This window comes from Microtus oregoni, unplaced genomic scaffold (genome assembly GCF_018167655.1).
Source record: "Microtus oregoni isolate MIOR12 unplaced genomic scaffold, Mior012 000026F_ref0000081, whole genome shotgun sequence".
Taxonomy (NCBI): Eukaryota; Metazoa; Chordata; class Mammalia; order Rodentia; family Cricetidae; genus Microtus; species Microtus oregoni.
This window is the reverse complement of record NW_024543085.1, coordinates 21,519,444-21,540,797: the sequence shown is the minus strand read 5'-3', so window position 1 is coordinate 21,540,797 and position 21,354 is coordinate 21,519,444.

Sequence of the window (21,354 nt, the reverse complement as noted above, 5' to 3'; positions counted from 1 at the left end):
AAATTTTCTTGATACTTACTATTGACAGGCACATGATTAGAATCTGACTACAAATATTAATTCTAAAGTCACATATTACATATTAGACAGTAAATATTATATCTCTCTAAATATACATATGTAATATTATATGAGAGAGATATATTATAAATATATGCAAATTACAGAATGACCATATAAGAGTTGAAGATGCTATAGCAGAGTCCAAGGAGCTAAAAATACATATCTTGCTGGAGGCAGAAGCTAGTGAAAGACATATAGAATCTATGGAGTGAGAGGTAAGGACAATAAGCCTTAGTTGAGAGCTGCTGCTTGAAGATACAGTCATATAACCAAACCACATTGTCAAGGGTTTGAGCCAAGTCACTGGCTTGACAAACTGCAAAAAATGAAGTTACAGGTAATGGAAGGAAGCCAGATCTAGATGATGAACATGCTATCCAGGTGTTTCTGTCAACCACAGAGACTGAGCTGAGATGAAACTTCTGAGGACACTGGAAATCTGCCTGTTAATTAAGCAACCTTAATACAAGGAGAGCTGTTAGTCTTACTGTAACTTGATGTGACATGTTTCGTTGATATCCATGTGAGGTCTGCTCCTTTCTGAATAGAAATAAAGGGATAGAGGAGAGGGGAGCTTTTTTGGGGAAGGGACTGGCAGGAGGGAGGGAAAAGTGTGATTGGAATGAAGAATAAATATTTAAAAAAAAACATCAGAATTGGACAAGACAAACAAAGGAAAAGAGCCTAAGAAAAGGCACATGTAACAGTGTTCACTGATTCACTCAGGAATCAAAAAAAGCAAAACAAAACAAAAATAAAAAACAACAATAACAGCAAAAATACCACCAAATTATAAAGCATAATATCTATGCAAAGGACATGGAACCAACCTGTGCAGGCCTTGCGCATACTGCCACAGTCTCTGTGAGTTCATGGGAGCTTTTATCCTGCTGATTTAGAAAGCCATGTTTGCTTGGTACCCTCCATCCCTTCTGCCTCCTACACTCTTTGTATGTCTTCTCCAATAGATCCCTAATCCATGAAGGAAGGAAATTGATGGAGATGGGGCTATGTGTTCTAACATCTCTCAGTCTCTGCATAATGTCTGGCTGTGATTTTGTGAATGTATTCCCATCTGCTTCAGGAGAAAGCTTATTGAATGATATCTGAGCAAGGCACTGATTTGAGTAAAGTAGAAATATCATTTTATTTTGTTTTTATTTTGAACAGTAGTATTTGGTTTTACCGTAGGTCCCTGGGCTATCTAGTATCTGGTTCTTTGTCACCAATGCAGGGTCAGGTATTGGTTTCATCTTCTGAAGTGAGCCTTCAGTCAAATCACATATCAGTCAATTACTCCATCTTTGCTTTCTGCCACCATGGCATAAGCGTATCTTGCAGAGAGGAAACCATTTCAAATCAAAGTGTTTGTGGCTAAGTTGCTGTTTACATTTCTCCTTTGGTAGTATGCTGGGTGCTGGGTACCTTCCTGTACCAAACCCTGCTAGAACAAAGGAATGAAAGCTCTATATAGGCACCAGATGGCCTTCTCCATGCTAAATGAGTAGTGTAAGTATTGTCACCAGCAATGGACCTTGCTGTCAGTTTGTAAAGAGTATCCCATAGTCTTGGGAACAGTCTTGGTGGTTTGGGGGTTTCTATAGGTAGGCTAACTAAAGATCTTCACCTATCCCTCTTTTCTCCCAAATCCAGTCCTTTAGTTGCAGCCCTAGCTTTACAGTAGAGTACATGAAGGCCTCCTTCCCTCCTCCCCCATGTTCAGTGGATCACATAAATATTTCTTTCCCATCTGCTTTCCCCAGCTTTTATCCTGAATGATGCCAACTCTGGTAGGCATTTCCAGAGAACGAATGGTCCATTCAAGCTGGGGAAGGAGGTAGGATAACTGCAGACCTTCACCTCTCCCTCAGTTCCTCCATGTCCATCACCCAGCTCTTTAATAGACCATTGCTTGCAGTATCTCGTCACTCTATCCTCATTCCCTAGCATATACTGCTGTAATACTCTGGTTTCATTCCTCCTAGAAAACCCCTTTGTCACCTCTTATCCCATCACCATAACTGTCAGCTCCCAATATATAGAAACAAATTCTACCTGTAACCCCCATCATCTACACCTATCAGGATCCCAGAATTTTCTATTATGCAACATACAGCCACAACACTTTTCGAAGAACAAGAAACCAAAGGAAAGCTTCTATACAACTAAAAAAGACCAGTTATCAGCACCTAGAATTATAATCTTCCAAACTCAGGGGCCTAGATGTCAAAATAAAAAATACAATAATAGCCAGAAAATTATGTCTTCACCAGAGCTCTGAAACCTTACTACAGTTGACCCTGAATATTGCAACATAGCTGAAGCACAAGGAAAAGACCCTAAGACATCTTTTAAGAAGAAGTTAGAGATCCTTGAAGAAAAAATGAATAAAAACCTTAAAGAAATACATGAAAACAAAAAAGAGTGGATACAAAACATCAAGTACATAAAACTAGAAAATGTACTCCTACAGCATATAATAACACACTAAATAAACATAAAAATACTAAAAGTTTAAAGAGAAAAAGACCAAGTAACATATGAAGGCAAATCAATTAGAATAGCAGCCAATTTCTCAATGGAGACTCTAAAAACAAGAAGGGCCTGGACAGTTGTTCTACTGGTTCTTTAAAAGAGCACAGAGGGCAACCTAGACTACTCAACTACTATACTCAACAAAACTTTCAATCACAATAGATGGAGAACATAGGATATTCCATAATAAAACCAGTTTAAGCAATATCTATCTAAAATTCCAGCCCTATAATGAGACGCCAAGGACAATGGCATGGGGTTTTGATCCTACTTAATGTGCTGGCTTTGTGGGAGCCTAGCCAGTTTGGATGTTCACCTTCCTAGATATGGACGGAGGGGGGAGGACCTAGGACTTACCACAGGGCAGGGAACCCGGACTGCTCTGTGGACTGGAGAGGGAGGGGGAGAGGAAGGGGGAGGGGGAGAAGGGTGGGAGGAGGGGGAGAAGGGTGGGAGGAGGGGGAAGGAAATGGGAGGCTGGGAGGAGGTGGAAACTTGTTTTTTTGTTTATGTTTTTTTTCTTCTTTTCTCAATAAAAAAAAAATTAAAAAAAAAAGAAGTAAAATTCCAACCTAAAGAGGTTAATCATACCCAAGAAAATACAGGTCATAAGTAATCCCAGACGAGCAAATCAAGAGGACACACACACACGCATACACACACACAGACACACACACACACTACAAACAACAACAAAATAATAGAAAATAACAAATACTGTTCATTGATATCTCTCAACATCAATTGTCTAAATTACTGAGAAAAAGTTACAGACTAACAATGGATGCAAAACCATGATCCATACTGCCATACTGTTGCATACAAGAAACACACCATAACATAGAGGAGAGATATTACCTCAGGGTAAAAGGATGTAGAAATATATTCCAAGAAAATGAAGCTAAAAAACAAGATGATGTAGTCATTTTAATAGCTGACAAAACAGATCAAACAAAAACTCCTCAGAGAAGATAGGAAAGGATACTCCATAATCATCAAGAAAGGATATTGAATTTCTTTACATTTATCCACTGTACACAGGGGCACTTTCATCAAAGAAACACTACTACAGGTTCAATCACATATTGACCATCACACACTGATGACTTTGAAATTCTTCTATCCCACAGACAGGTCATTCAACCAGACAAAAACTATACAAAAAAAAAATGTTGATATTAGCTGACATTACAAACCTAATGAACATAACAGATATTTACCAAACATTTCACTCAAATACAATAAAAGAAAAATATACCTTTATCTCAACATCTCATGTTACTTTCTACTGGAATAACCACATAATTGGACACAAAGCAAGTGTCACAAGAAAATATCAATATGACCCTGCATCCTTTCTGATCACCATGAATTAAAGATGGATATTAACAATAGAAAACCTCATTTATGTTTTGACTGAAGCTTTTAATGTGTCTTTTGGGATGCCATGGCATGGTTTTCTGGGAGAAATGGGGAGGCAGAAATATAACTAAACTACAATCTCAAAAATAAACTTAAAAAGGAATACAAATGTTTCTGGCCCTAACAACTAAATTTGTGTTTGAAGTTTCTAGTTGTAACAAAACACACACAGGGGGTGTTTAGAGACAATAATCACAACCATTGTAATTGAAACACAGAATGCTCTTTGGGTTTGGTAAAAGGTACAGAGCCAGTTTGTGAAAGTTCCAATTTTTTAAAATCTGAAATCTGTGCACTATTATCATGAACTATGACTGCATAATTGATTAAAGGATAAATTGACTATTTAGATATCAGCAAGCTGAAACTCCATACCAATTGAAATATAATATTACGCTCAGAGCCATAGCCAAATTATTCATATTTCTTACAAATAGAGCCTCGTGGTAGTATTTGGACTTAAAAGTCTACAATCATGACATCTTATTGATTCCTCTGATCTTTTTTATGGATAATTGGATTTGTTTAAAAAGTGTAGGGTCTGTGTATTACTAGTAAATTTCTTAAAATAGTACCAATCATCTTGACTTTAGGGAAAAAAGTTCCTAAAAAGCAACAGAAAACTCCAATATTACAAATAGCCATTGCTATTCTCTGTTTTCTATATTTGTTACACATTGAATGCTTCCCTAAAAAGTTGCTGTTGAAAGATGATGTGGGATTTCCCTCTGTATGCTGTAATTATCATTGATTAGTAAAGGAACTGCTTTGGGCCTACAGCAGAGCTATAGGGGAACAGAGCTAGGTAGAGAAACCTAAACTGAATTCTGAGAGAAAGAAGGGTGGAGCGAGAAGAAGCCATGTAGCATTGCTAGAGACAGATTCCAGAAGATTAGCCCTTAAGCCATAGCCACATGGTGATGTACAGATTAATGGAGATGGGTTAAATTAATATGTAAGAGTTAGCCAATAAGAAGCTAAAGCTAATGGGCTAAGCAGTGATTTAATTAATATAATTTCTGTGTGATTATTTTGGGTCTAAGCTAGCCAGGTGGTCAGGAACCAACAAGCAGTCTGCCACTACAGAAAGATGTATTGAACACTTCACTACTTGATAATCTGAATATAAGAAGCAAGAAAAAGAGGAAAGTTGAGTCTTACATAGGTTACTTAAAGAGACAGACATGCAATTTTGATTAACTGATCTAAATCAAATAAAACAAAAGCATTTACATGATTGTCATTCTTTTTAAAATTTTTAATCTCATTTAGTTTGTGTTTGGTGTGTGTGTGCAAAAGAGAAAGTAAGAAATATTTGTGTATAATAATATCTCAGTATAGGTCAGAGGATTATTCTCCTCCCACTATTTGGGTGTCAAGTATTGATTGTAGGCTGTCTGGCTTGATGGTAAAGAAGTTTAGCAGTGAAACTATCTTATAAGTCAATTAAATGACATTTAAATCATTTAACATAATGTGAACTTTTAAAAATCAATATATAATGGCTAAATATTAAGAACTAATCAATATTGAGTATCTAAGTTGAACAGAAAAATTAATGAAGAACTGGAGTCTCAAAATCGGCCAAGAATGAACTATAAATTATTAAGATACGGAGGATATTTTGGACTCTGATTTTCTAAGGCAGATCATGATAGAGAAATTGACATAAACAGAGGTGGTGGTGGTGATGGTGGTATTGGTTCTAGTGGTAGTGATTTACCAGATCCTAAACAATAGTCAAAAAGAAAGGAGGTCAAAGATATTGAATATCACCAAGCAAACAGAGGGGCTCTAAAAAACAACAGCACATTAATAGTAACATCTATTGTGCATTAAAACCAATACTTCATGATTCACAAACAAGTTTCTTTCTACAGAAAGTGTTAATGTAAAAATATACCATGGACTATTTCTTGCAACACATACATTTTTTTGTATTAAAAATTTCAAAAATATGTGTTAAATAGTTAGGGCATGCTTGCTTTCAGAAACCAGCTCTTAAACTTTTATGTTTGTGATGAAATCTGTGATTGAAAAAAAAAGGTTTAAGAAAGTAAGAAGTAAATTCAATATTCAATGTCCAAAACAAAATGTAGACTTCCATAACACTTGCTTATTAAGAATATTCAGTAATCAATTAGTCTAATCTAGATATTCATCAGTAAATACCAGCCTTGTTATGGGATGTCCTTTTGTATATGTGTTGCTTTTATTGGATAATGTATAAAACTGCTTTTACCCATGGCAAAGCAGAATATAGCCAGGCTGGAAGAGATATATATAGAGAGAGGAGGTGGAGTCAACGAGACTCCGTGTAGCTGCCAAAGGAGGCAGGTGCATTGGAGTTTCCCAAAAAGCAAGAGGTAGCAAACCATAAGCCTTGTGGTAAAATATAAAATAATAAAAATGGGTTACGTTAAGACGTAAGAACTCATCAATAAGAAGCCTGAGCTAATAGACCAAACAGTATTGTAATTAGTATAGTTTTGGTCTTACTCAGGTCTGGAAGGCTGGGAAACAAACATTCTCCATTTACAAAGTGGCACCCACAGTCTAGGTCATGGAATCATATAAGACCCAAAGAAAAGATTAATAAAAAACTGCTTCTAGATCCAGAAAAAAATGGGAATCAATTGGAGATTCTTGGTAGCATTTTTTTAGATAGGCTCTGTTTGCTGGTGGTGAGCAGAGGCATGGGTCCTTTAAAAGTTGAGTTCCCTTGCCATTGTCCTTTGCGTCTCATCATCCCTCATTGTTCGCCATGTTCAGAGGGTTCAGTTTTATCCCATGTTTTTTCAGTCACAGTCCAGCTGGTCTTGGTGAGCTCTCAATAGATCAGCTCCACTGTCTCAGTGGGTGGGTGCATCCCTCGTGGTCCTGACTTCTTTGCTCATGTTCTCCCTCCTTCTGCTCCTCATTGGGACCTTGGGAGCTCAGTCCAGTGCTCCAGTGTGGGTCTCTGTCTCTATCTCCATCCATCACCAGATGAAGGTTCTATGATGGGGTTTGATCCTATGTAATGTGATGGCTTTGTGGGAGCCTATCCAGTTTGGATGTTCACCTTCCTAGATATGGACGGAGGGGGGAGGTCCTAGGTCTTACCATAGGGCAGAAAACCCTGACTGCTCTTTGGACTGGAGAGGGAGGGGGAAAGGAGTGGGGGGAGGGGGAGAAGGGTGGAAGGAGGGGGCGTAGGGTAGGAGGAAGGGGAGGGAAATGGGAGGCTGGGAGGAGGTGGAAACTTGTTTTTTTTTCTCCTTTTCTCAATTAAAAAAAAAAAGTTGAGTTCCCTGCAAAAACTATATAGCTTCTTTTTAAAAACAAAACAAAACAAACAAAAAACGGCTTCCTGGTTCATAATGGCCCTAATGGCTCTTGTTCTTTTGGGAGGTCTGACTATGGAATTTATAAATGGGGTTTGTGAGCAGAATGCTACAACTTGCTTAATGGCAACATAATCCAACTGGGTCCCTGAGCCTGGGAGAGTAAGCATGGCCTGTAGAGGCAGTGAACATACCTCTGCCATGTAGGACAGGGCAGAGCCAACAAGGCAGGGCCACGGAGGTAATCTAGCCACTCAACTTAGCTTTTCTTTTTTTTTTTAAAAAGGGCACTTCTAATCAGAAATTGATTACAGATACACAATATAGACAGATTTGGACAAAAATAAAACTCTGAATTGTTCACAGTATGTTTAAAAATGTGCATAGGTTTGGGAGAGAGAGGAGAAAGAGTAGATTAAAGGAGTAAAGATAATAAAATAAACATCAAAAAGTGGTAGAGTTTTAAAAACAAGCCATGTAAAGATTAAAAATGCACAGAGAGTCTGGATTATGTATATATTATTGTGTGTTCTTTGAATTTCATGACTGCAAAGAGACATTTGGTTCTGGGGGCTGCTAAGCTAAATCAACAAATATACTTTAAAGGTATCTTGACTTCAAAATTTGAGTATAAGGATATGTTACTTTGGAAAAGAGGTTCTGCTTTTATTTCCACAGAGGATGGGAACCTGTGGGTTCCTTCCAGACTCTTGTGGTTAAATGGAGCAAGACCCACCCAAAAGGTCTCCATGAACCCTAAAAATATTTTGCCCAACAGAGAGCAAAAAGCAGTTTGAAGAAAACTACACCACTTCCTAAAATGATTGCTTATAAATATTTGTTTACATAAAAAGGCAGATATGATATAGAAATGGGTAGTTTGAATTGGTATGGAGCTTGGTCTATTAATACAAAATTCAGGTCAAATTTGTTATATATATATATATATATTTCTACTCTTGTTTAAGGTATTATGTGTGTATGCAGCTCATTTAAAAATGTAATCTGTAATTAAAAATTACAGATTAATAGTTATTTATAATAATAAAACTTGTTAATAAGGTTTTCTAGATAAACAGAAATATATTTTAGCTAGCTAGATAATTTTCAACACTTCAAACACCTACAGAATATGGCATTTAAAAGGTTTTAAGAACTTAGACTTTTCTTAACAGTGAGACTTGTCTACTTCTAGCAGCACCAATTAATTCAGAGAGCTTGAAAGGCATTGAAGTTACTCATGAAATTTGCCTTTAATGTGACAAGGCTAGTCATTTGGGCTAGACACTGCTCTTACATGGACTGCTTGATTAGATATACTGTATGAATTGGACATGAAGGGTCCACAGAAAAGTGACTGCTGAGCATTCCAAAAGATGAAATTGTCCTTCAGGGTTTCTGTTTCACAGAAGAAACTGCCAGGGGTTCTGCAGGATATAGAAGAAACTGACTGACAAATTACCAATATAGGCAGAACAGATCTTTAAATTTCTTGCTTCATAGAAAAATCTGCTGGATACTATGGGCATGTCAGCTGAATATAGCTGCCCTAATGGTACAGAAGAATGTTGTGTGACTGTCCAGGAAGCTAGATGTCTCTGTCAATTCTAGAACTTTGGAAGATGCTTGCAATGCACTTCCTGTTTATGTAGATAATATTTTATCATTCTGGTGTCTTTGAAGAGTTGAAGACAGGTAGTGGTAGTTTTTATTAGTTACGATAAAGAGTAAATTAAATATAAAACTTTGTACTTACAAATATAGGGAAGATGGTAGAGTATTTTTCTTAATTTTCCAAATGTGAAGGAACTAAATATTGTAACTACAATTCTTGCTTGATAACTGTTTTATTTATGTAATTTTGTTATGTTAAAGTTAAAACCTTCCTTTTTAAATAGACAGAAAGGGGGAGATGATGTGGGATGTCCTTCTGTATATGTGTTGCTTTTATTAGATAATGAATAAAGCCACTTTTACCTATCACCCGGCAGAATGAAGCTAGGATGGAAGAGATATAGAAAGAGATTAGGCAGAGTCAAGGTGACACAATGTAGCTGCCAAAGGAGGAGCTGCCCAAGAAGCAAGAGGTAACAAACCATGAATCTCATGGCAAAATATAAACTAATAGAAATGGATTAATATAAGATGTAAGTGCCAAAAAGAAGCCTGAGTTAATAGACCAAACAGTGTTGCAATTAATATAGTTTTTTTGTAATTATTCGGGTCTGGCCAGGAAACAAACAAGCAGTCTCCATTTACACAGCCTAATTTAGATTTACTTATTAGATGAAAGTCAAATATATGCCAAACTTTCTTTAAATTACTAACAAATTGTAATTAGCAGTCAAATAAAATGAAATGTGAAAGGGCTATGAAAAGTTATTGTACAAAAACACAAAAAAGCAAAAAGGAGTATGCAATTTTTATTTCTCAGGTTTAAAATAGTTCTGAGAAAATGTAAATAACATTAATAAAACATATGACTGGCAAATAAGCAACTATAAGAATATGATAAAATATTTTGATTATAACTTGATTTTCCTCAAATAATACTAATGTATTACAATATCTATCATTTTAGGAAAATTCTACTAAGTACTAACTATATATATATATAGTTAGTACTTAGTAGAATACATATATGAAACTCCTCCAGTATAAATTTCTGTTATTACTTGACTCTTGTCTTTCTATTTTTAGGACTTAATAAGCACCATGTTTATTAATTAATATTTTATTTAGCCATTTTCATTACTGCAACCTATTTCATTTACAATAAATTTCATTTATATCTAGCACTGTTGGTTACCAAAGTAGTTTAGGTGCTTACTGAAGGCCCTCAGAAATAATTGTCCACAGCACAAAACTACTATGCCATACTGTATGTTTAACAAGACTCATGACTGGAATATCAATCATCTACCAAATTAGTATTGAGATTTTTCAGGGAAGCAAACCTAGCAACAGTCTCTGCAGTCCAAATCTCCGGACAATACTATCTAACTAAGCAGAAAATATTTGCTATGCCATTTTGGTTGTTTGCAGAATCCAATACACATTGAATTCTCTGATTTTATTTTGTTTCCCAGCATATAAACTAGAGAAATCAGCATTAACATGACATCTGACCAGTCAAGAATAAAAATAATAAAAATAGAGGGCAAATACTCTGAAAGAACTTGAAAATCAGCCTCTAATGCCACATTTCCCTTGCTTGTATTTCTAAGACCCCTTCCTTGTCCACTCCTGTTTAAAACCATTCTCCCAAGGACTTCATTATGCTCCTTGGAAGACCATTTCACACTCTATTAGTTACAGTCAATTTTATCCCATCACTTTCAGTATTACACACCCACGGTTCTTGAGGCCTCTTAAAAAAAAATCTCTTTCTTCTTGGTATTTAATAACCTGTAGCCTGGCACTTCAATTAAGGAATACGGAGTAATTGTACCCTTTATGTCAGGGTAGACTTAAGTGGAAAATTTTCATTTGCCAGTTTCAGATTCCAGACTGTATGTATGAAGGTGGGTTTGTATGTATGGTGAGTATATATATGTATGCATGTATGTACATATGTATGTCAAGTTGCACAGCTACTTTGTGTATGAAATAGTGCACATATCTTAGAAATAAAACCAGAATGTTTGACACTCATGTGTCAGTGCTAAACAGCAGCTGGCTTTACAGAAAAACTGATTTTCACAATGCATGTGTTCAATTATGGAAGTTTTCAAACTTCATAACTTAATTAATTTATAGATTTTTGCATAGTTAAGAAAATATTATGTCTTCCAGGACAATGATCCAAAGATACATGAACTACAGATATTAAAGAGTTTTATATCTAAATAAGTAACCTGTGCTAACATTTTTGATTTTTGATAAATGCTAATAAATATATAACTTTCTGTCTTAAGTAATATTTTATTTACTTATTGAAAATTCCACATATGCATACAGTATATTTTAGTCTTATGTACCTCCCATTTCCTTTCGTTCTACCTCCCACAGACTCTACTCAAAACATCCCTCCAAATTTCATTTTCTTTTTTGTTTGATATTTGTTTATTTGCTTTTGATAATCTGAGTCAAATTAGTGCTGCCCACATTTGCATGAACATGGGTCATCTACTCAGGCATAGACCACATTACAGGAACTATCCTACAAGGAAAAGTAATTCTCCCTCTCCCAGTGGCCATGAACGGCCAATAGCTATGGGGAGCTGTGTAAAAGTCACCTCCCCTGTCCCCAAATTTTAACTGGCTTGCCCTTCTACAGATTTTGTGTAGGTAACCACAATTGCTGTGAATTCCTGTGTGCAGCAGCTTGTCTTACCCAGAGGACAGCATCCCATAGCACTCCTCCCCATCCTCTGATTTATGCTTTCTTTCCACTTCCTCTTCTCAATGTTTCCTGGATTTTGGAAAGAGAATGTCCCACTTAAGGCTCATCACTCTTGGTCTCTTAGTCTTAGTGCTTTGAATGGCAATGAATTTACATTAATCTCTACCCATTGCAATAAGGAGTTTCTCTGAACAACGGTGAGAGCAGCACAAATATATGAATATAAACAATCATATATATATTTAGAAGACAATTTGATAATAAGATCATTTAGAAAAATAGTATCTGTAGGTTGTTATGTTCAGCCTATGACTTTTTCAGCCTTGAGTTCTGACAATGTTTATAATATCAGACATGAATTACAAAGTACAGAGCAGGCCTCAAATCTAATTAAGAAAATAGTGATGTATCCCATAAGCAATTTTGCCATGATTACACAAATGCACTCAGCTTGCCTGGTAGTAAGACCATTGATGCTTTTTCTCTCCAATAGCCTTCATAGCACCTTTCAGAATTATGAAAGGTAGCTGGCAGAAACAGTTTTCTGTTCATTTCAAGGTGGATTTCTCTATGTCCTGAAACAAAAACAAAATGCAATGTGTTCTTCTGAAATACAGTCTTACCATGTAGGTATGGTAGACAACCAAGAACAATGAAAATATCCAATTTTTTTTGTGTGCCTTGGGAAGTCTGTCTGACCTATAGCTCATAGTGAAGGAACCAGCTCTCAGGGCTAAGAATCTCATTTCATAACCTGTGTCTTCTACTAGCATGTTAATTAATCAAACTCCTTTTCTTCTAGTATTCTTAATTGTCTTTTAAATCAAAGGAGTTTCATTTGATTTATTTATACATATGAGACAGCAATATGTTTAAATTACTTTTCATTAATTAGTGAAGTAGAAATCTTGACATATATTTATCTTATATTGATTATCCACGCAATTACTCTTTGTAAAGTTTTAGCTTAACCTATATAATGTTTAAGTCTTTTCAAGTAATACACATAGAAAGCTAAAAACACAGAATTTATTCTGATTCTTACTTAGACAATCAAACACAGACTAATGTTTACTTTCAATTATTAATATCGTTCCAGGAAGAGTCTGATCCAATTTGTCTTTGTTATGCTTCTTAATGTCTCTTTGCCATTGACTTCATGAACTGCACAACAGAACAAATCACCTTTTGTTTTGAATAAATGCACTTCACCTCTCCCCCCGCATTCCTCTACAGCACCATCTCCATCCCCATCTCTGATCCTCATTTTCCCATGATTACTCCATAACACACATGGTGATGGTAGTACAATGACAGCTCCGGATTCTATATTGCAGGTGACCTGACCATGGATGTGAAAATATCACTAACTCTGCAGTTCTTCGGTCATATCAGACCCTACCTGCAGAGCTGTGAAGTGACAGCAGAAAGCAAGCAATAATTCATAATGTGCTGAGGAATGTTATGAACACAGAGAGCAACAGGAGCATTAGCTGTAGTGCACAGGGGTAAGAAGGGAAAAAGGTAAAAAATATACTGGGTAGCAAAGCCAAGCAGCCAGAAAATAAAAAGGTATACTCAATCACTTCTATGTGCTTCAGGAGAGTTGAGCTCAAATAGTACAACAGAACATACCAAACCAATAATTGCTCTCTGTGATAAAATAACAGATTCAGGTAATTCAAGAAACAGAAATTTTAAAACCAAAGACTGTGATATTGTATCTTTTTATAACCAACTGGCCTCACAAAGTGCATATAGGAGGTCAGTGGTTGTGAGATCAACAAATCAGAAATAATTGAGCAAGTCATGAACAGCAGAGATGAAAAATAAACAATAATCCCACACTAATCAGGGGGCAATCAATGTTGGGGGTGTACTATAAGGAATCACTTTGGGGTTAACAAATCAGATTATTCCTGCCATTTGGGAAAATTATTAAAAATAGTTTTCCAGAGACAGGTTATTTATTTGTCAGAGTTTTGACTCATAAAAATGTTGTTCATGCCACTATTTCCTTGAATGGCAAGTGATTATTTGTTACTGGGATAAACAATCTTATAATAATTATAAAAACTTACAATAGTTGGAGCCAAGTACAATAAATCCCAGAAAATAAGGGCATTACATAGCAAATGGGTCACAAGTACCACCTTAGAGAAAATACTAGGTCTTAGCTAGGTATTTATTATCATGAATAGACACCATGACCATGGTAACTCTTTAAAAAAAGCATTTGACTGGGGAATTATTTACATATTTGGGGGTTTAGTTCATTTTTGTCCTAGCTAGAAGCATGGGACATGCAGGTAGACATGGTTCTGGAAAAGGGCCTGAGAGTTCTACATCTGGATCAGGAGGCAGCAGAAAGGGATATTGACAAAGGGACTGGCTTGAGCTTCTGAAGTCTCAAAGACCATCCTCTGTTACTTACCTCCTACTATAAGACAACCTATGCCAACAAAGCCACACCTCCAACAATGCCACTCTTTATGAGTCTATCAGGGCCATTTTCATTCAAACCACCACAAGGAGCAAGGACAGAATCAGTATGGGTATAGAGTACATCCATTGCCTCCTACCTCATGGATAAATAGATATGGTACTCAGCCTTCCCAAGGAAAATCTCTTTCCCCTCCAATACCTCCTTCTAACTAGGCTAGGTTATAGAGTGGCAAGTTCTCAAGGCAGTGCAATGGGACTCTAAATGAGTGTCACTCATATGTCACTTTCTGTGATGTGCTAAAGATAAGAGAGTAGATAGTGTAAATGAAAGTTTATTTTAAAAGCTTAAACATTTGGAAAACTCTAGCAGAGCTTCGTTTTGGCAAAGAACTCCTGTCTTCTAGTTATGACTTAAATTTTCATTCATAATGGGTATAAATATAACTCTACTTTATATGTACCAAAACTAAAGTCAGCAAAGAAAAGCAAAAACCTGTTATTTCAAGAAAGCAATATACCACTAAGTGTTATCACTTCCAAGACCACACAGGAAACTATTTACATAATTATGTATGTACATATTTTTAATGTATATAATATACCCAAACCAATATGCATGTCTGTTACTACTATAGTTATCAGTGTGAACCTGGAAAATTGGAGCCTAAAAGTGAGGCAAACTAGAGTCTTATGCAATATCCAACTTTACTCATGGTATTAGACAATCTATACTCTGAGGGCATTGTTGAGCATTAAGCAAAGTCATGTGAGCAAAGCTCACTTGAGTTCAAGTTATATACAGTCACATAGACAAGGAAGGCCATATGAGTTTAGGTTTGTAGTCTAGAGGGCAAGGTCATATGAGTTTAGCCTTGTAGTCTAGAGGGTAAGTTCTGTCTACAGTCTCAAGGACAACTTGTGCTTGGAAATATCATTCTACATAATAATGGGTAATATAAGGGCCCACAGAAGTCAGAGCTTAAGCCTAAGTTATTGAAAAGGTGTCTGATATAAGGAGGGACTACCGTCAAGATATCCAGTCCTAGGTTTTGATTACTTGTTGTTTTGGATGTTAAGATGGCCCAGAGAGGTGGATCTGTCCCACCTTTACCAAAGGTCAGAGAATTCAAGCCTATTTCTGCTCCTTCATTTTTAGACAGGAAGACACAGGGAGTGGCTACCTACAGGATACTTGGTCTAAGGTGCAATGGCTGTATGTCCTGCCTAAAGAAAATCAGAATGCTTAACTCAGGCAATAGTGGCTTGATATCTTAAGTATTGAAGCAAGTAATTGTTTTGTTTGCTTTTTTGTGTACTCCTTATTGTATTGGGGTACATATGGAAAATAAACACGGGCATAGTCAGTATTTAGTAGCTATTGAATAGCCCTCCCGATTCTTTCCTATGTCTCTGCGTTTCTATCGTCTCTCTTTTTTTCCTACTTTAGTTTTCTAATCCACACACCTCTCTCCTGGAAGGTATGAGCCCTGTCAAGGCTGGACCCTGACAGATGTTGCCCATCATGTTACCCATTACCCACTGAAGCAAAACCCACTCCTATTTACAACACCTGAAAGAAGCATGAGTCCTAGAATAAATTCATATTTTGGAGGAACAGAGTTTGCAAGACCCTTGGCTTGTTTACTTGGATTTTTCTCACAGGCCTTCAGATGTCTCGCACAGCTTCATTCCCAGACCACGTTCTGACACATGTAATTTAATACAGCTTCCAAAGTGATATTCAAGACCCTTTTACAGACAGACCTTGCAGTCTTTTCAAGAGCCCATATTAACTTGCTTCTCATTTTATATACCAAACCCAGTTCCCCCTCCCTCCCCTCCTCTTGTCCCCCTTCCCCATCTCACCCTCATCCACTGCTTAGAGGGGTTGGCATCCTTGAGACATCAACAAAGTCTGGCATATGAAGTTGATACAGGACCAGTCCACTCCCCACTGCATCAAAGTTGAGCAAGGTATCCCACCATAGAAATAGAAATAAAAAAAAACAGTTTATGCACTCAGGACAAGTCCTGGTACCACTGCCAGGGTCCCAACAAACAAATCAAGCCACACAACTGGCACCCAGATTCAGAGGACCTATTTCAGTGTAAACATGTGCTTTGTGCTTTAAATGCAGCATCAATTAGACTGTTAATACACCAGCTTAACTAGTTCTCATCACATGTATCTGTAAAAAGAGTTGCATTCATATGAAAAATGTGCAAAATACAAAGTATTATTAACATATAGAAAGAAGCAAATAATGCAATATAAGGTATCGACTATATGATCAAAAAGTGTATTAAGAATTACTACTGATACTTGCTACCACAATGCTGAGTTTAAAAGTCTTGTCACACATGGGGGAAATATGACTATTAAAAGAACTTAAAAAATATCACATATCCTAAATTATTAAAAATTTAAAATATCTGCCCATATTTTATGAGAAGACTCTAATGTATGACTTAACTTTCTAAGAAAAAATTTTTCAGTGACTTAAAATTTGTGCCTAAATCAATTCATGACCTATGTGTTTTTTGCCTTTTGGCACCTTAAATAAATTTGGGTGTATTTGGATTGTTTATCTGGGATGAAAAAAATTAAAAGAATATCATTTATTTGATTTTGCTGAGCTGATGCTTTGGAGAAATCGGCTCCAGATGCCTGGAGATATAAAATACACTAAAGCATATTATCCTAATTCCATTTCAAAGATAGATGGATCAGAAGTAAATAGAAGCCATTTCTTTCATCCACTTTCAGATGCCAACTAATCAGCCAAACCCACAAGAATGGGGCTCATAATTAATAAAGCTTTTAGAAATAATGCTGCAAATAAGACTCTCTGCTCATTCCCAAATCTCCGAGTTATTGGATTCCGGTGACTAAAAACTCTACCGAGCTGGCTTAATAGCATTCTAGGCCTTGAATTATCTCACACAGATGATTTAACACACAAATGGTGATATTTTTCTTCAAGTAACATAAATGTAGTTAAATTTTTTTTCTAGGAATGCTTGAAAATCTACTTCCTTCTGTGTGCTACAAATATCCATGATGCAGAGAGTTGGCTAATGATAGCAGAGAATAGCAGGATTCATCTTATTTAAGGTGCAATTGCAAAAGTATAGAAAGAGAAATAGATGCCTGACTTGAAAATTGTGTGAACAAAGAGAAGGGTGTGACTCTCGGAGTTCTTAGTTGGCAAAGCAAGCACTTTATCCTTAATCCTTGATAAGATTTATTTTCCCCTTTTAGCAGGGAGTTGAATAAACATAAAATTACATCCAAGCCTGTTTGCTTTCCTTAAGGTAAGTATACAAATGTATTACCACAAATCTTAAAGAAAATGCTATAAAAACCATAATAAAAACTAGTACTATAATATCTCTTCTTCTAAAATAAATATCTATCGGTCTGTGTTTCATGTTGTCTTTCCTGATTTTGAACATAAAGACATAATACATACAACATGTATGTTGACTGCCTTTCTTTACTCAATATATTGTGGAAATAATTGTTTCTTATAATTTATCAGTAACTAGTTTCTATTTATTATAATATAGTATTTTATGATATGACTAAGAGATACTTTATCTATTCTATACATGACAGACATTTGGGAAGTTGTCACTTTTGGGTTATTGAAAGTGATACTGCACACATACATGGATAGACCATGTCAAACTTACAGACTTCTTTGAATCAAAATCAACAAACAGTAGGTGACCTATGAAGGGGGAGGGAACATTTCCAGTTCATGCATATAGTAAGATATTAATATCCAGAAGTTGTAAAGGGCAAATATTGAGAAGTAAAAAAAAATTGTCATTGAAAAACAAGAACAAAATAATCTGATTTACAAAATTGTTTGCAAAGATGCAAAGAAATTAAAACATTTATACTGTTGGCAGTAGCCTAAAATGGTGCAGTTGCTATGAAAAACAGTATAGAATTTATCAAAATTAAACACAAAATGATTGCATGATATGGCAATTCCCTTTAGGGGTATGTCCTGAAAGAATATGAAGCAGTTTTTCACAGATAAACTTGCATGTTCACCTTCATTATAGCAAGATTCACAACATCTGAGGAATAACACGAACAGCTGAATGGATAAAGAAAACATGGCATGTATATGTCATGGAATATTACTAAACTTTGAAAAGGGAGAAGACACTATACTGAGCTAGAGCACACCTAAGGGACATTAGCCTAAGCAAATTAACCTAGTCCCAAAAGAACAATCACTGCCTGAGTCTACTCATATGAAGTCCCTAAAACATTCAGAGAAGACGAAGGTAAAATTTACCAACTAATTTACAGTTATACATTCATCATAAATCAAGACACTGTATATGCATAGACTTAACTCCTGTATTATACTCTATCAGCTTGTCTATTGGCACCAATTTTCATTGGCATTAGAGTAAATTTTAATATTTCTAATTTTTCTACGTTAGGATGATTCTAGATATTTGAGGTTTACAAAACATGGGCATAAAATTAATTACGCAAATTTATATAAACATAACTAATAATATTTTAATTGGCATTATACTGAGCCGTTAGGTTTCCCACCAAATCAAAGCATGGTGAAGAATATATGCTGAATTTACTGGAAAGAGTCAGAATTTTTAACAAGAGTGTACTACCATAGTTATATCTTATTCAAAGGAAGAATTCCAATCACAGGCAATGTCACAAAGAGATACCACCCCAGACTCCTTGGTTTCCTTCCCCTAGGGAATATAAATATTCATGCCTATCACTGTGATCTGTTCCTCGCTATCCTTGGTGAACAATAAAGCTCCTTACAGCTCAGAGAGCATCCTTACACACACCAAATGCAGACAGGTCCCTCATATGTCATTCTGAGGAGTGTAGCATAGCAACTCACTGGCCTTCAGTGGATTTCATTCCTCTCAAGAGCCAAACTAGGCATGTAAACTCCATTGTTCTGAAAATCATTTCCTCTGCAGGATGATCCATTCTTTTAAAGTAATGTTTGACTTCAGAAAAAAATATTTTGCATTTAAATTTGATGAATAGGGAACTCCAAGTCTCTCACAAAGAAATTCAAACACAACAGTATTCCTCTCTTGACAAAACATGAAAATCAGCATGAGCATGAACTTCAAAGTGCAGTGAGTGACAGTTACATCTAGTGAACCCCCTCAAGTCACAGAGAATGCAAAACACATCCCCACATATGTAACATTCTGGTCAGTGATGTTCCCCTCACTCACTCTGATCTCTTCACACCCAACTTGCTAATTAGAAGCCATTTCCAATCAACCTTTGCTGAAAGTATCCTTATGAGGAAAGCAAGGCTAAGAAGTATTGGTCTCTACAGACACATGGAAATATACAATTGAAGAAAATGCCTACATTTATTAGAGGGCAAGAAACTAATAGCCAATGCACTATCAAGAGAAATCTATGTAAAAAAGTATTAAATAATTCAAGAACACATCAGGAACTGGAATGTTGTAGAAAATTAATTTACTGATTTCTGTAAGAAGAGTTATCTTATAATTTACAGGACACTGTGTTAATGAGCTCTATGGAAACATGAAACAAACACTATATTAATGTGAAACACACACACAGAGAGTCCTTATGCACCACAGTTGTTTGTTGCACTTATTATATGCTTTTGGTAAATCTATATTAGTTATGATCCTAGAGACTATACACATGACTTTGATGAAGTATTAGCTCATCAAAATTATTCAAAAGTTCTGTTAAGTATTGCTATGCTTACTAAATCAAGCATCACTGATGCTATGATTTGCAGTGATAAAGTTGTGATATGGTAATTTGGGGAACATTGAAGCATATGGTGACAGATGCCAAGGGCATACTAATTAATGAGAAAATTAGCTCATAGAAGTTAGTTCATCATAATGCATTTGCAGCCAATGCTTGAAAAGTATCCCTAAATCCAATTTAAAATGCTAAGTTTAATGCTGAGCAAAAATTTACATTAATTCATCCAAGTGATACACAAACAAAATAGTTGTGGTATTTTGAACCGAGAAGATTTAGAAAATGTAGAAAATGTGGTGTTTCTATATTGCATATTCTTGTTTCATGCAGTAACTTAGCACTGTGAGAAAACATCTCACAGACTTTTTGATAATGCCTTTACCAAAAATATTTTTAACATTCAATTTAATACTCTCAAAAGTAGAACACAATTTTTATTGTAGGCAGAAGAGAAGGATTGGAGATCTCTCAAGGCTGGCCTCTTTTTTTCTTCACTTTCCTCATGGTAGTTAGAACGCAAATATCTGCCCAGTAGAAGGTCACCATGCTTATTTAAGTGGTCTTGGTAATTAAACAGTGTTTCTTATCAGTGTAGGTTATGTATATGTATAGTATTATAATATTTCAGTGATATATGTTAAAAAGCATGAATTCTTGAAACAGACTTTATATAGAGAAATCCAACCAGACCACTGTAAGTTGATGATCCTGGAATACCTTGGGCCTCTCATTTTCTTGTTTTATTTGTAGTTGGAATCACTATAGTATCTACTTCAGAGGGTTGTTGCAAGAGTTAATTGAAATATCCCATGTGAATAAATTACCATAAAGTCTGCCACATAAGAACTATTGTGTAAATGTAATAATTTATTGTAATTATTGTTTCAGCAGTCAGATGAAGTGGTTATTACAGTCACTATTATTCTTGATGAAGAAATTACATGAATAAAGTTGCTAAATGGCTTCACAGAGATCATAAACATGGAATCAGCACTGGAACATTAATAAAGGTCCCTGAGTTCCAAATGCCAAATATTATCTGCTCTCATCACTTACATAAGAGAAAGAGGAAGAGAAAGAGAACGAAAACTGGTTGGCTTCATTTGATGGAATGTGCCATGTTTAGTCATTATTTTCAGTTACTTTTAATCTTTAAGCATAATTAACATATCATCTCCAACATAAACACTTTAGTATCCCTTCTATGTTGCCCCCACACTTTAACACAGATGTGTATTTGACGGGCCGTATTGCTAATTATACCAATGAAAAAGGCTGTATGAATATTGAAGGAAAGCAACTTCTACTAGCTGTTCTTTTGGGAAATGCTCAAGTCATGCCAGGATGGTAGAAAACTTGATCAAGATGGTTGAAGTAACTAAACTGGAATGTAAAATACACGTTATTAAAAAGAACACTGAACATTACAACTCTGCACTTGA